This window comes from Sus scrofa, chromosome 16, assembly GCF_054392235.1.
Source record: "Sus scrofa isolate SSC_HxYL_T2T_F1_AM1 chromosome 16, Sscrofa_HxYL_maternal_Yorkshire_Landrace_v2.0, whole genome shotgun sequence".
NCBI classification, from domain to species: domain Eukaryota; kingdom Metazoa; phylum Chordata; class Mammalia; order Artiodactyla; family Suidae; genus Sus; species Sus scrofa.
Window position 1 is genome coordinate 16,643,207 of NC_139398.1, and position 10,605 is coordinate 16,653,811.

A 10,605-nucleotide genomic window follows, 5' to 3' on the forward strand; every position below is an offset into this window, starting at 1 on the left:
AAAAAAGGAGGATACCACTAATACTAATACCAGTTCTAATACTAATATGTATCATTCATAAGTAAAACTACTGGCTTGAATATCAGGTTTAATTATGCATATGGATTTTGGAAAGCAAATGCACCATAAAAATAGTATAAATGACTATGTAATGAGAACTCAGTTGAGTTTGAGGAGCGAAGCAAATATCCTTGAAACATTTAGAAGTCTCTTCCTTTTCTCACGATATGACAGTAAGTGACAGTTTTCCTTCTGGAGGATTGGGCCACCATCCTTGAAGGTAGCGAAAGTTGTTTGTGAGGAAAGGGGATAGAATGTGTGCTAACCCTCCCTCCCTTTTTTTTAACTTCAAAAATCAGACTCTAATTACAGCTATCTTTTCCAGATTGAACCACCACTCATTTAACCAAAAACATGTGTGTGTAACAAAAGAACTCGTAAAAAGAACGTTTGAGGTTTCACATGGATTTCTGCAAAAGACAAACACAGTAAAATCACAGAATTGGCTGATGGATGCTCTGCTACACTGAAGCTATAAAGGTTTTATTGAATCTTTGAGACTTATAACCTCCATTCATCCTTTAAGAGAAACCAAAGGTCTTAATCCATGGAGAATCTTTCCACTGCTTACCAGAGAAGCAGATCCTCCCACCTTGAATGACACCGTTCAGAGCTTTCTGGAACCTGGTGTGAATTGCATTTCTGATTTCCACCCAACCCTGTATCAGATGTGCTAGGGAGGAGTGTCAGCCCTGTCACCTCACTTATGACTTGATATTTAGCACTTAGCTGGAGTTATTGTAGTATGTTTCCAGTTAGAAAATTACCCATTTTGCAAGTTTCATCCTGGAAAGATGCCTAATAATGCCAAGAATACTAAATAGACATTCAGCAAATACTATAAATTCAGTTGACTCATCTCAAAAAATGAGCCACAATGGGAACTCCCATACATGGATTTTTTTTTTCCCCCAGTGGTAAATACTTCAGCACCACTTAATCCTGGTTGGTAGAAACTGTGGATGCAGAACCATGGATGGGGGAACCAGGTATAGGAAGGGCCATCTGCAAGTGATACTCAGACTTTCCGCTGCTCGCGGAGGGTCAGCATTCCTAACACCTCCAGGCATTATTCGAGGGTCAACTGTAAAAGCCAAAAACTTTCCGTTGCCTCAAGGCCTTGTGTGACATGGGTCTCCATTTTCTCTCTGATCTCATCTCCTGCTTATTCTCAGCAGCGCCATCCCTGCACTGGCTCTACTTGCTTCCTGATGTCCTTTGAATACACAGGGGTAGAGTGGCTAATGCTTGTGATCTGTGTATCTCTTCTTATCTATGTGTGAGAGGCTCCTCACCAGACAGCCTCAGGCCTGAATTCTTTACTCCCATGATGTCCTTATTCAAATATCACCTTCCCAGTAAAACTCACTTTACTTACCCTGCCCACCCTGTGCAAAATATCCAGCTGTTTCTGTACTGTTTTCCTGGTTGACTTTCTGCAGAGCAATTACCACCTTCTAATGTGTTAGGTAACTTACTTTTCATTTCGGTTTGATGTGTCCCCCCACCACTGTGTATGAGCCCTGAAAACATGTTTTTTCACTACTCTATTTCAGTATTTAGGAAAACAACCAGCATCTTGTAGATTATTGATAAATAGCTGTAAAATGAAGGATGCTTGTGGATTATTATATGCAAAGAAAGATGTGTTCAAGGCATAAACAGGAAAGAATAAATAGAGGCATGAAGGTAGTAGGGTTAAATCTGATTGGGGTAGTGTGTGTTGGAACCAGGTGTGCTCCACTCACAGAGCCATTAGTGAGCATATCTTCCCCACTTGGGTTCAATGACATCATACAGTAACTTAAAATGAGCCCTGGGAGCATTTACGCTGCCACATCAGCAAATGCTACACATGAACACTTCTCTTCTTCCCTGGAGAGCTAGTTATTTATTAAACATTTAATCAATACATGACTATGTAAGGGAAGAAGAATGAAATTTGGAATTGGAGTCTGCTCTATCTGTATTGTTTTGCCTGTTTTATCTGTTAGTTAGTAAGAAGTACATTAAATTCTCCTACCACACTGGTGTTACATTTTCCATGTAAGTCTCTCAATTTTTGTATATTTCTTGAGCTTATATCATTAACTTCATATGACAGTATAGATATATTTGTGTCATATCTTCATGATAAATCTTTATCGCTAATAACTCATTACTCATTTAGTGATACTGACTTCCTTTCAGTTGGTTTTGCCTGGTGTACCTTTTGCCTATGGCTTCATCTCTATCTCCCTGAATCTTAAAGTGTTAAATTTGTCTATTGCAGCACATACACTGGAATTTTTCTCTCTGTTTTTCTGCTTTTTCAACTAGTTGTCTTTTTTAAAGTTCATTTTCTTCTTTTTATTTTCCTGGAGGTTATACATTGTCTTACTATCATATTAGTGGTTATCCTTAAAATAGTAACATGAATAATAGATTTAGGAGTTCCCGTCGTGGCGCAGTGGTTAATGAATCCGACTAGGAACCATGAGGTTGTGGGTTCGATCCCTGCCCTTTCTCAGTGGGTTAATGATCCAGTGGTGTAGGTCGCAGACGCGGCTCGGATCCGATGTTGCTGTGGCTTTGGCACAAGCTGGCGGCTACAGCTCCAATTCGACCCCTAGCCTGGGAACCTCCATATGCCGTGGGAGTGGCCCAAGAAAAGGCAAAAAGACAAAAAAAAAAAAAAGAAAGCAATAATAGATTTAACACAGTTTAAAGTTAATTATTACCTTTATTCTCTCCTCACATAATGCAGGACCTTTGAACAGTTTAAAACTAACCGATTCTCTCTATATTATTTCTATCCAAAATATATTATGTTATCCAAAATATTATTTCTATCCAAAGTATTATTTCAACCTTTATAACTTTCTAAAATCAAATGTTATCATTATTGTTTGAAACAATTGGTATTTGTTTTGATGTAACCATGTGTTTATCATTTTCTTTGTTCTCCCTTTTTAGCAGATCTCCACTCTTTCTTTCTTAAAATGTGGTATTTTCTTTAATTAAGTACAAAGACTTTTCCAAACATGTCTCCTAGAGATAATTTTATCCACTGCTGTATTTGATCTCCAGTCTCTTCTCAGCAATAGTAAGGTGGATACCCTTTCTAGGGGAAAGAGAGATCCATGGTTGGTTGCCTTTGCTAATAACAAAATTATTGGAGAGCCAGGTGGCAAAGCTGTTGCCTTTGGCATCTTTAACATAAACCACATCAAAGGAACCAGAGTGTCTTTCTCTGTTGGTGAGCACACCAATTCTTCCACTATGCACAGGTTACCAGTGTCAAATCTGATGAAATCAGTCATCTTACCGGTCTCCAAATCAATCTGAATGGTGCCATTCACCTTGATGAGGGGTTTAGGGTAGCAGATTCTGCAAGCATCACGGGTCACCAGTTGAGGGATTCCTTTAGTGCCGACAAAAATCTTTCTCACTTTGCATAACTTGTACTTGGCCTCCTCAGGTATAGTAGAACAACAAAGCCACCCTTGGTGTCATAGATCAGTCAGAAAATCTCTCCAGTCTTGGCAATGCTGATGGCATCCATAAAGCCAGCAATGTAGGTTATATCAGTTCGGATTTTGCCATCAATCTTAATGAAAGGCTACATGTGGTTCTTCCTTACTTCATCTCCTGTCAGGGTATACTTAAGTCTGTTCTTTTGGAAAAGATTGGGAGGGGACATTCTCTCAGCTTGAGGGGACCAGTAGATGGATGAGGACCAAACACACCAGTCAATTTAATAGCACGCGATTCTTTGGAGCTGCTTTGTGCCGCAGGTGCTTCTTGGGACTGAGATCCATGGCTGCGCTAGGCATGAAAAGAGCTACACTATCCTTTCTGAGACCATTTTATTTGTTCATGATGCACTTCTTTCACTATAATGTATGTTATTGCCTATTCTTTTGTTTGTATTATTTTTCTTTCTTTCTTTTTTGTCTCTTTAGGGCCACACTCGTGGCATATGGAGGTTCCCAGGCTAGGGGTTTAATCGGAGCTGTAGCTGCCGGCCTATACCATAGCCACAGCAATGCAGGATCTGAGCTGTGTCTGCGACCTACATCACAGTTCATGGCAACACTGGATCCTTAACCTACTGATCGAGGCCAGGGACCGAACCCACATCCTCATGGATGCTAGTCGGGTTTGTTAACTGCTGAGCCATGATGGGAACTCCTATTATTTTTCTTGAAAGTATATTTATTTTGTTTTCATACTTGAATGATAGTTTAGCCATGTAGAGAATTTTTAGTCAATGGTTAATTTACTGATATATGGAATTTTTAGTCAATAACTTTTTAGTAAAGTTAATTTACTTTACTAATTTAACTTTTAGTCAATGGTTAATTTTATTTTACTTAAAATTTGTGACATTTTGAAGGTATCAATCCACTCTGTTTTATCTTTTATCTTTCACTGTCACTAATGAGAAATTGGAGCATGATCAAGAAAGAGGGGTAGGACATGGAGCTTACCTTCTCCCACAAATACATCAAAAAAAAAAATCTGCATGTAGAATGATACTCACAGAACATCTGCTGAATGTTGGCAGAAGACCTCAAACTTCCAAAAGGGCAAGAAAATCTCCCTGTAACTGGGTATAAAAAAAGAAAAAAGAGAAAGGAATTAGGACAGGCCTTGTGTTCCTGGGAGGGTATATATCATCTTCTTTATCCAAATAAGTTCAATTCTTGCAAAGAAAGCCAGGAAATGAGTCTTTTTTTTGAAAACATTTACCTAAAGGTGACTGGTGAATCCATGGGCATCACTGGAATTGCACATGAAAAAACATGAGAAGTGTGTTCTGAACCTGAGGATCACCAAGAAATTTGAGAAAAGGAAAGCAGGACTGAACAGCCCTTAAGAGCACAGGTTTGTTGCAAGATAGACTGGGATCTGAGTCCCAACTCTTTGTCACTGCTAAATGGATGTGATGTTATTAGTCCTGACTCAAAGGGATATCGCAAGATTTAGGGGAATCATGTTTGAAGACTACCCAGCACTTAGCATTATATATACATACATATTTTTTTCTTTTTCTTTTTAGGGCCACACTAGCAGCATATGGATGTTCCAAGACTAGGGGTCCAATTGGAGCTACAGCTGCCAACCTATGCCAGACCAACCACAAAGCTAGATCTGAGCCATGTCTGCGACCTACACCACAGCTCATGGCAACACCAGATCCTTAACCCACTGAGCGAGGCCAGGGATCGAGCCCACAAACAACCCTATGTTTCCTAGTCCAATTTGTTTCTACTGCGCCACGACAGAAACCCCACATTTTATATTTAAAAGATGAAAAATATTTTAAATATTCAATGAAAATTGGAAAACCAGAGTTTAAAGATGGAATAACACCTAGGAGAGCATCCTGCAATGAAATTCAGGGAAGAACAGAAATTCAAGATAAGAGTCAGTAGTCTTCCTTGGCAGACATGAAGTGAGGTTAACACTGTGAGGAATTAAAACTGTCTGTTGGGTTGGAAGATAGGAGGTCCTGGTTGATTTGGTGAAAGTAGTTTCCAAGATTTTGTTGAGGCCATATTGCAATAGTTTGAAAAGTGAATGATGGGTGAAAAATTCCAAATGTGTATTTATTCTTTCAGGATTTTTTTTTTCCATAAAGAGAAAGGAAATAGCTGAGGGAGACAAAGTGTCAAGGAAAATGTTTATTTTTCTTTTATGATGGTAAAAATTCTTTTCCATGTGGAGAGGAGAGGCTCAATGGAGAAGAAAATGGTAAAGAAACAGGAAAGAAGGACTACTTGATAGATTGAGGTCCAGAAGACTGCCAGAGATGTGAGGACCACAGTCTTCTGGCTGGATGAGCCTTGAAGAGAACCTAAGTCAGCAAGATGGAGGAATTACCTTGACTAGGTCATCTCCATCTGCTGAGTTTCAGATTTCACTGAGATGAGTGGTTGCTGCCTCCAGAGGTCAAGTGGGTGGTCTACAGGAATGAAACAGTCCTGCCTTAAGTATGTCTGCAGATGTTGCACCAGAGGTAGGATTTAGATGCAACAGATGTGCTTAGGCTCCTCAGCCCCACAGGTTGTACCTTGTAGGAATATTGAAGCTGAGATTGTGAAACATTACAGTTCTTCAAAAGAAGCCAGAAGCTTGGACTTTATGTGGAATATCCTGGTTTTTATTTTGGTTCACATTTTAAAAAACCCATCTGCAAGCCAGACTTGGCCCGTGGACCACTAGATTGCTACTCTCCTATGAGAGCAAAGAGTGGAGCATTGGAAATGAGAGAGATCCTGAAGCAGGAAACAGACATCATCTGAGCTTGGTCAAGGGAGCATCGCTGGACAAACACATAGACAGGGATGCATGATCAGGGGTCAGTAGCCTATGAACTATCTGACTTAGTTGTTGCTCTAACAGTGGATTTTTAAGGTTGCTGTAAATGAAATCATCAGTAGAAGTAAGAAGAAAGTCAACATCATCCTTTAGCTTCTAAAGGTGCTTTCAGCCTCCACCTTTCCCAGGCACTTGAGCCCATGCTGACACATTGCCCACTACAAACATCTAGGCACCTTCCTCCACTACCACTGCCGCTCTTTGCTTCACCTCTGTTCACTGGTACCAAAGCCTGAAGTGTGGGCTGGACCAAAGGGAGTGGTTCAAACTGGAAAAAAAAAATCAAAACCAAGTTCAATTGAATTTCATCCCCTTTCCCCATGTTACCCCACCCTTAGACCTGATGAAAAGAATGGCAGTTTCCTATATTACGAAAAGTCAGTCACATTCCATTAATGTTGAATCTCCTTGGCCCCATCTCTAACCTGGCAAGCATGAAGAACATGGAAAGTTTATATATTGAAAAGAGACTTTTAGATTAGCTCATGTTTTGTTTGGAAAACGTATGACTCTGCTTGGAGATAGTATAGTAAGGCAGTTCCCTTATGGTGTGGGGGGAATATTGTGACATTTCCTAAACGTAATAGCCTCATGGTTTCTTGGGATAGAGAGTGTCTAGAGGAAACCTGCAAAAAATTGTTTTGTAAACTTAACAGAAACTTGAGATAAAAATGTCATTCTTGGCTCTAACTACAATAATTACTTAGTACCATATGTATATTTTAAAAGATTCAAGAATGAAATATTTAATCATCTGTGTACTGAATTATATCTGTAACTTTTTAGTAGGAAATATTCAGTTTTAACACATGTCCGGTATTCTCTTATTGTAGGTAATTGTAACTACGCCTCTATTGTGGTAAACCTTAAATAAGAGTGATATACATCACCAGGGGCAAAAATATAAATGATGCCTGGATGGTTCTACCAGGGAGCTCTACAACCCTTGGGCAGGTGGGATTATGGCTGTCTGCTTGTTTGCTATGCCCTCGTATCTGATACACATTCATTTGCATATAGTCATTTAGTTCTTTTTTAAAGTTTAGTTGCCTTTCAATTAAATTTTTTCATAATTAGGGACTTACCTTGAGATGGCACTGACACCTCATTGTAGTAACTCAATAAATGATTACTGTGTCAACACAGCTCTTCCACATTAAACTAATTGGTTCTGATTTCTTTTCCCACTTGGCTGCTGAATTCCTTCAACACTGTGTAGACAGAGCAAGAAAGCATTTTCTAGGAAATTCAAGAAGGGGCTTTAGTCCCTACTGCAACTTTCCTAAACTCTGTTCTAGAGAGCACTAATATAACTTAAGATGTTATTAGAGGTCTGCCAAAAAAAGCTCATGGTGGCCAAGGAAGTTTAGGAAATATAGCATTTGGTGCCCAATACATCTGGGAAAGTCTCAATGTATATTAGTTTATTAAGGCCTCTAAAAAGTCCTTCAGTAAAAGAAATTCTGTCCAATTTCATTTATGCAAGCACTCCCATTTTTTTTGACCAGGGGATCTGTTTCTAACTGTATCATATATTCCATACACACAACTTAGAAAATGCTACCCTGCCCTCTATTTACATCCTTGTGCTAATTCTTAATATATTCTAAATCAGACTGAACAATCATGAAAAAGAAATTTGAACATCATTTTCTTTCTGCTGCTTGTAAGAGTTCTCTTTACTTCTTTAAAATATACAATAACCTCTACAGTATGTGAAAATATATGAGGAGTAGTTAAATGGCCCAATGGAGTTCTTTGGTTTCTAATGTTTATTTTTCTAAGCCAAAATGATACTCTTTGAAAAGTGGAGAAATAGATACAACTACCTATTTTAGTGACCATTTTCATTTTGTCGGTGATAAATTCAAAATTCCCAATGGCATACTGCATTGTCTTTACCTAGAACTAATTCTGCTTTGGACACAAAGTGTACAAGTCTGATATTAGCAGAAAGTTTTCTCTTGACATGCTTACATGCCATAGAATATGAAACATTTTTGAGATGAGAGAAAAGACAATTTTGTCTGTGTCAACATGGTATATAGAGTGCACTTTATAACAAACTGAAATTCTGTTTCTATTAGGTTCACATACCTTGTTCTACTCTTGGGGAAAGAAATATGTGTAGTAAACATATGAACAGAGCTGTTGAGAACAGACGGAACTTATTTAATGTATTTCAAAATCTAAATGCATACGCTATTTCTAAAGAGTCTGATGCACCCACAGTTTAAAAGTTGAGCAGCTAAACTGCAATACAGAGCTGTACATGACTGTGAACTCAGTGTCACGCCTTTTATCCACACTTCCAGAACTATGTGTTCTGGAAGGTTAGTACAGTTATTTTCTCAGGTTTTTTTTTTTTTTTCAGAAATGCGAATAATACAGAACAGGATATTGATGTCTAACTTTGACTGTGTCTTCCTCAAGAAGGGTTAAAAAAAATGCACAACACAATTTGTCTGAGTAAGGTCTGGAACTAATCTGTGCAGTTTGATTTCCTAAGATTTGAAATAGTTGAATTCCTTAGATCATGGACTCTAATGTCTGCAGGGTGATGATTGCATGCACGCTAAGGAAAAGCATCCAATGGACCAAGGGACAACTAAAATCAGGTATTATCACACTTACATCTTCTCTTGTTCCATCCTGAGAAAAGCAGCTAAAGGTACACAACTGAATATAACATAAGAACATGAGCAGATCCATTGCCACTTCTTTAGGAAAAAGTATAGAAGACACTATAAGAGAAGGAGATTCTTTTATTTTGCTTTTTAGGGCCACTTCCCAGGCTAGGGGTCCAATTGGAGCTACAGCTGCTGGCCTAGGCCACAGCTACAGCAACAGCAATGCAGGATCTGAGCCACATCTGTGACCTACACCATAGCTCACAGCAATGCTGGATTCTTGACCCACTGAGTGAGGCTGGGAATGGAACCTGTGTCCTCATGGATACTAGTCGGGTTTGTTAACTGCTAAACCATGAAGGGAACTCTGAGAGAGAGATTCTTGTAACATTTATTTGTAACACACATTTGGACACTGTTGAACATGTGTCCTTTGTGGGAATCCGGAGTTCCCCAGCCAATTAATGATTCCAAGTTGGTCATCCAAATCATATGGCAAAGCTTGACCTGGCCAGCTCAGGAGAAATAGCCTTATTTATATCTCTCTCTCTATAGAGAGAGACACATATGTAAACATATGTACATATACATATATAATTTTTGTATATATACATGCATACTATACATACATATATGTGTGGATGTATATGTATTATACATATATAAATGCACATATATTTTCTTGGGCTGAACATCCTTATTCAGATTGCAAAATTGACATGGCAGGTCTGAGAGCTAAGCCTCCTCCAGCTTTATCCCCACTCCCCATGAGTCACCTCCTTTAGTCACCTTCCTCCTCCCAGCCCTTATAAGCAGGAGCCTTTGAGGCTATGAGAATAACTCTTGGATGTAATATGCATGGGAGTGACATATGCTACTTCTGGGTCCAGTGTTCAAAAAAGCTCCACGAGAGCAGTTCAGATCCCTGAGCCATCCATCCAGAGCTGCCCAAATCCATCACATTTTGTGTGAGTGAGAAATAGACCTTTTTGTGTTATGTCACTAATTTGGGGGCTTATCTATTGCAACAATTAACATTAATTATGCTGACTAATAAACTCAGAAAATGATCAAATAGCATGACAGTCAAGTACTTCCATAAGATTTGGTCCTCTTAAATATTTTCTGGGGTTGATCTCGTTAATATGACAAAGTGTCCACAACCTCAAAAATTTACCTATTGTCTAGGAATATGGTATCACATGGAAACATTAATAGTCTGAAAAAGAGTGTAAAAGGGCTAGGGACTGTTACATTGTTTCCCTTAGTGAAAATCTTATTCACAGCCAGACTTCTATTTCAGTGCGAAATAAATTCTTTTAGATCTTTGGCTTTAGAGATTTTCAAATATCTACTATAGGTTGATTTTTGGGAGTTGTGTCTCAGAGAATTGAGACACCTATACAGATCAGGCAAGATTACTTACCTTGATTATACTGAGTAGTCACTAGTGCATACACAGATCACCTCATGCTTCCATTTCAGTTAACCTCATGGAGAGTTTATTGTTGCATATCTGTTGCGAGATGGAAAAGTGTAATTTAAAATT

General features: G+C 38.7%; 1 pseudogene; it reads right to left on the reverse strand.

Annotated features, from left to right (window-relative positions):
• Positions 1-3,102: 3,102 nt before the first annotated feature.
• On the reverse strand, positions 3,103-3,860 carry LOC100519745 (small ribosomal subunit protein eS4, X isoform-like; annotated as a pseudogene).
• Positions 3,861-10,605: the final 6,745 nt, after the last annotated feature.